This window comes from Cervus canadensis, chromosome 11 (assembly GCF_019320065.1).
Source record: "Cervus canadensis isolate Bull #8, Minnesota chromosome 11, ASM1932006v1, whole genome shotgun sequence".
Classification (NCBI taxonomy): Eukaryota; Metazoa; Chordata; class Mammalia; order Artiodactyla; family Cervidae; genus Cervus; species Cervus canadensis.
In genome coordinates, this window is record NC_057396.1 from 13,071,656 (window position 1) to 13,077,655 (window position 6,000).

Sequence of the window (6,000 nt, forward strand, 5' to 3'; positions counted from 1 at the left end):
TCACCCATAGAATTCTTTAAAGGGATCTGAGACAAGAATGCTTAATAATCCCTCTTGCACCAGCCTGCTTCTAAAATAAACAAATCCTTCATCCTCATATCAACATGAAATTCAGGAAGACTCCTGGTTACACTTTTACCACCCACTGACTATTTCCTTTATTTGCTGAGGCATTACTGCCAACTGCTTCACACACACCAGCCACTTCACACACCAACCACCTTACCATCACCATGGCCCATTGCTAACCCCCTCCTGCCCTGTGCTGTGGCCGCCAGCTCCACGCAGGCCGGGACCAGGTTTTCCCAGAGACAGTGGGAAAGCACCTTTTAGTCTGGCTTCCCGCCCTGGAGCTGCTCTGAGTTCCTGTGGCAGGGTACCAGAGGGGCCGTGTTGTCTTTCAGATGCTCAGTCGTGTCTGACTCTTTGTGACCCCGTGGACTGCAGCACTCCAGTCCTTCACCATGTCCTGGAACCTGTTCAGACTCATGTCCATGGAGTCGGTGATGCCATCCAACCATCTCATCCTCTGTTATCCCCTTCTCCTGCCCTCAATCTTTCCCAGGATCAAGGTCTTTTCCAAGAAGCCGAATCTTCCCATCAGGTGGCCAAAGTACTGGAGCTTCAGCTTCAGCCTCAGTCTTTCCAGTGAATATTCAGGGTTGATTTCCCTTGGGAGTGACTGGTTTGATCTCCTTGGTGTCCAAGGGACTCTCCAGAGTCTTCTCCAGCACCTCCATGCTGATCGAATACATCCACAAGGGTGAGGAATTAGCAGTCAACCCCTGCACAGTGACTAACTGGAGACCAAGGGTGAATCTTTCCTTCTTTCCATCTGCTGGGCCTCAGTTTGGAGACTCAGAGGACCTATTTTGTAACTGAGTACCAGTCCCCTCTTTCCTCCTTTGCCTACTTTACTCCCCCTGTCCTCCACTCCTGCCCCTCAAGTTCAAATAAACTTTAATCTCAGATTTTCCTTCCTGGAAGTCCACACCAAGATAAGGCAGTGCAGTGCAGGGGTTTAGGTGGTAGGTCCTAGAATAAATTCAAATCTCGGCTCCACCACGGCAAACCATCTGGCCATGAACAAATCACCAAATCTTATGGTTCCTCCATTTTCTCATCTATAAATGTGGATAACAGGAATAAGAAGGAAGACATAGCCCTTGTCATTAAAAGGGGGAGAAGTGTGGGTAAGAGAGGCAACATGACACTACACAGGAAAGAAGAAGATAATAACGTGTAACATGGTGTAAAAAGAGCCATCACTTATAAAATTATCGTGTATCCTATCTAAACATTAAGAACTTTAAATACATTATTTTATCAGAATCCCCTTGAAAGTCGGTCTCTTCCCCATTTTAGAGAGTTAAAAATAGAGACAGAGCAAAATGAAGCAACTTGTCTGAGGCCAAACAAGTGGACGGTAGAACTATCCTCAGATTTGTCTGGCTTTAATCACTCATCTTTTCCCTCAATGCCAAATAAAGAGACATGCGGGTGTGAGTGAGTCACCCAGTCATGTCCGACTTTTTGTGACCCCGTGGACTGACCCACCAGACTCCCCTGTCCCTGGGATTCTCCAGGCAAGAATACTGGAGTGGATTGCCCTTTACTTGGGAGAATCGTGCATTTTCGTTTGCTGTTAATGGTGACAGTTTTTCAAGCAGCCAGTATTGAAAAAGGTGCTGGTAGAATTGCTAAGATTTGGATTTGCAGTGATTGAGGAGCTACACCTTTAGGAAGGGAGGCCAGAGGGAAAAGAGTCCATGGCAACGTGGAGTGTGCATGTGCAGGATCTACATTAGAAGATGGATTTGGAAGCTGTAATTTGGTCAGACTGTGCAGGGTCTGAAAGGTCAGTCTAAAGAGCTTGCATTTATTCATTTGGAAAAGGAGATGGAAGCCATTTTCCATGGGTGTTTAGCACTGGCATAGAGTTGTCCCATATTCTGAAACAATAGCATCTCCTTGGCAACCAGAGCCCGACCAGAATTTCAGGGCCGTGTAGAAACAGAAGGGCCTCCCTGGTGGCTTAGCGGTGAAGAATCCGCCTGCAGACCAGGAGATGTAGGTTCTATCCCTGGGTCACGAAGATCCCCTGGAGGATGACGACCCACCCCAGTATTCTTGCCTGGAGAATCCCATGGACAGAGGAGCCTGGTGGGCTATAGTCCATGGGGTCAGAAATACTCAGATATGACTAAAGTGACTGAGCATGCACACATGCACAGAAGCAGGAGCTGCAAGGTGACTGTGATGCCTTCTTTGGGATGTTTTCTGAATACCTTGAGTCATTTCTCAAATGCTTTTGCACATCCCCCTCAGCGATATACTCCAGGCCATGACTGGTGAAGCCTGAGACACTCGAAGCAAACTGTCCGTGTGCACGGCCTTACCCTCCCACCTGTGTGCGCACAGATGCTTCTGATGTCTAGAACCAATGTAAGACGCTTCAGAGCTTGGTGCCTTCTAACCACGTGATGCCTAAGGAGGAGAAGTTTCGGTGATTGGCGTGTTCGCGTAAATGGCACCAACAGGTCGTCCCTGTGCCTACCTGCTTTGGAACATGACTTGACAACGTCACTTGTCAAAAGGTATGGTCTGTTTCTCCACCTTCTTGGATGTGGGCTCCTTCGGCAGCTGAGTTGACTGACACTTTGTCAGAAGTGACAACGTACAAGTCACAGGCACAGGTCCTAGGAGGCCTTGCACGTTTCCACTCTCAGAGGATGAGCCACTTGGAGCGAGCTGAATTGCCCCAGTGGTTCTAGCTAAGATGTGAGACAGCCCACCCAAGATTCAGTCAGTTCAGTTCAGTCGCTCAGTCGTGCCCGACTCTGCAACCTCATGAACCGCAGCACGCCAGGCCTCCCTGTCCACCACCAACTCCCGGAGTCCACCCAAACCCATGTCCATCAAGTCGGTGATGCCATCCAACCATCTCATCCTCTGTCGTCCCCTTCTCTTCCTGCCCTCAATCTTCCCCAGCATCAGGGTCTTTTCAAATGAGTCAGCTCTTTGCATCAGGTGGCCAAAGTATTGGAGTTTCAGCTTCAGCATCAGTCCTTCCAATGAACACCCAGGACTGATCTTTTAGGATGGACTGGTTGGGTCATACAACAGGGTAATAATTGAAGTCTATGAAAAGAAAAAAAGCAAACCAATCAACAGGAAGACAAGTGGACACAGAAAATAATCATAAATAAGGAACAAGGAAAAGAAATGTTTTTCTCCAGGCTTTTCAATAAAGTTTCCTGCACTACTTTGATTTCTACCTCAAGTGAAGTTTAGGCAAAATTATTAGTTCTCAACCACGCTGCACCTAGAATCACATGAGGACTTTAAAAACACTGATCTCTGAGAACCCCAATCCTACCCTGAGATTCTAGTGGAGTCAGTCTGAGGTGCAGGCAAGACATTTGGCTTTGAAAAGTTCTCCTGGTCATTCCAGTGTCCAGCACATTTTGAGAACCAGTGGGCGAAATTAATAACACCTCCTACCAAGCAGACCTCTTCTTAACAGTGGAAAGAACTGCAGCCTGATTTCCAACCTCCAGGCAGAATGGAGAGAAGGGAGCCAGATTAGGGAAAGATGAAAAGGAATTCCCAGCTCCTTCTAAAATCACTCTTTATGGCAGAGTCTTAGAAGTGCTGAGATGGGTGGTGAACATGGGACACAAGTTCACAAGACCCTAGGAAAAGAAGGCAAGTGCCCACGCTTGCTTGTGAGCAGAGCAAGTTTTGCATACTAAAGTCATTCTAGATGTCTCTGTCTCTATATGCAGTGTGTACACTTGAAAGCATGGTATACAAGTCATGTGGTATCTTTGATAATTAACTCTTCTCTCTCTCTCTAACTTTGTGGTAAGAGTGCTTGTCTGTTATTTCAGTATTTATTGAATGCACAGATCCTGTATGACATAAAATAGTCCCATGAAAATAAGGCCTAGGGGAATTCTTTAAAAACATAATGGACTCTGGGGGATTACAAGTTTGAAGAATGGTGTTCAAATCACCTCCCTGTGCTGAAATTTACTGGGAAGCTTCTTAAAAACAGACATTCCTGGAAACCACCCAAACTTACTGAATCAGATGGGAGGTAAGGGGCCAACACAATGTTCCTTTTTACAAGCTCCCTACACAACTTTTATGCACTCTGCACCACAAGAGGCTCCTTTTGAGAATCATCTATCTCTGGGGACACCCCCTCCCTTGGACAACTTTATACACAGAGTTACAGTGTTAAATCCAGTTTGACTGTCTTCAGCCTCTCTGCACGTTCAGTATATGACAGAGAAACCAAAAAAGACTGCATATTAACAAAGCAGCTAATTCCAAGGCCTCCAGAAGAAGCTGTGTCAGAGACGGGTTCTCCACAGTGAAAATGAACCCCCCCACTATAAACTCCAGATACAAACTTCTCCTGAAGGGGAAATTCCTGAAAGCGAAATTCTCGACCAGAAGGTAAAACCACTCATTGCTCTTCATTGCCGAATTGCTTTCCAGAAAGGCAGTGCAGCAGAAGAGCCCACCTTGAGAAACTCAACAGTCAAGGCCAACAGAGGAGGCCAGGGAAGGAGGCGGGCAGGAGCTGCCAGAGACTGGACCCATACGCCACGTGCAGAGCCTGTTCTCAATGCCGGCGGCAGGCAACAAACAGGAGCTCCCTGCCCTCAAGACGTTTACAGTCAGGAGCAAGGGGCAGGGAACAGTAAGCAAGAAAATCTTAGTATCATAGCCTAGAAATTGCAATAAACGTTGTCAAGGGAAAGACAGGGAGCAAGAGTGAATTGTGGTCTGGCAGGGTTCTTGGAGGAGGTGACGTGTATGCAGGTTAGCTCACTTGCACAGGATGTCAATTTGGGGCATCTGTCTCAGGGCCAAGGTCACCAGATCCTCTGTGATTTCTTAAAGCCTTGGCATTGGCGGAACCAGTGAACAGTGATGAGGGAAGGGTTAGAGAAGGGGAATTCCCGGGTGCCTGCCACTTGCTTCCCCACTAGAGAATGTTCTTTCCTCCCCAGCATCTTCCTTGAGGTTGCTAGGGGCCCAGGGACTAAGTGTCCTCACCTAGTGAGAGTCTCCCCAAAGAACTGTGACCCCGGACACAAAAGCCTGGCCAGCCGCGAATGGGTGGGAGAGACGCTGTCACAGGCCCTGTGCCAAGCAGAAGATGTTTGGGCTCTTGTCTGAGCCTGGAGACCTGATTGATGCCCTGGCCTGCACTGGCCCCTAAGGGAGCCAAGCCCTGGCTCAAAGCTGAGTGCCCCAGAGGGTGTCAGGTACCACTCAGCCCTGCCAAGCAGTCTGCAAAGAAATGCTAACTGGGGTTGCCATGGTGATTTTTGGGCTACAGGCATCAGGGGTCAGATGGCAGGGCCTTGGGGCCTGGCCTTGAGGATACAGCCTGAGAAGGCTGCCTAAAAGACACCCCAACCGAAGGGTGCATTTATTCTCTCAAGGCCCCTGTCAGACTCCTCTACTGGATCTCTTTAATTGAATTTCTTTCAAAGTAAACAGTATAGTATTATTTGTATGTGTGTGTGTTTGCGTATGCTTGGTCGTGTCCTATTCTTTGCAACCCTCTGAACTGTAGCCCACCAGGCTCCTCTGTCCATGGGATTCTCCAGGCAAGAATACTGTAGTGGGTTGCCATTTCCTACTCCAAGGGATCTTTCCCACCCAGGAATCAAACCCATGTCTTTTGCGCCCCCTGCATTGGCAGGCAGATTCTTTACTGCACCACCTGGGAAGCCCCACTCATTCATGTACTACACACATGGGAAGCCCTGCTTGAAGGCATCCTCCTTAAACACTGTGAAAAAGCAGAAACTCTCGGGGAAGAGCTTAGACTCTGGGGTCAGACAAACTCAAGTCCAAAGTCCAGCTCCACCATCCGCTGGCTCCACTCTACAGGTTCAGAGATGCTGGGCAGGTTCTGAAACTTTCTTCTGCCTTCCTTCTTGGTTTTACAGAATGGGGGTGATAGAGCCTACT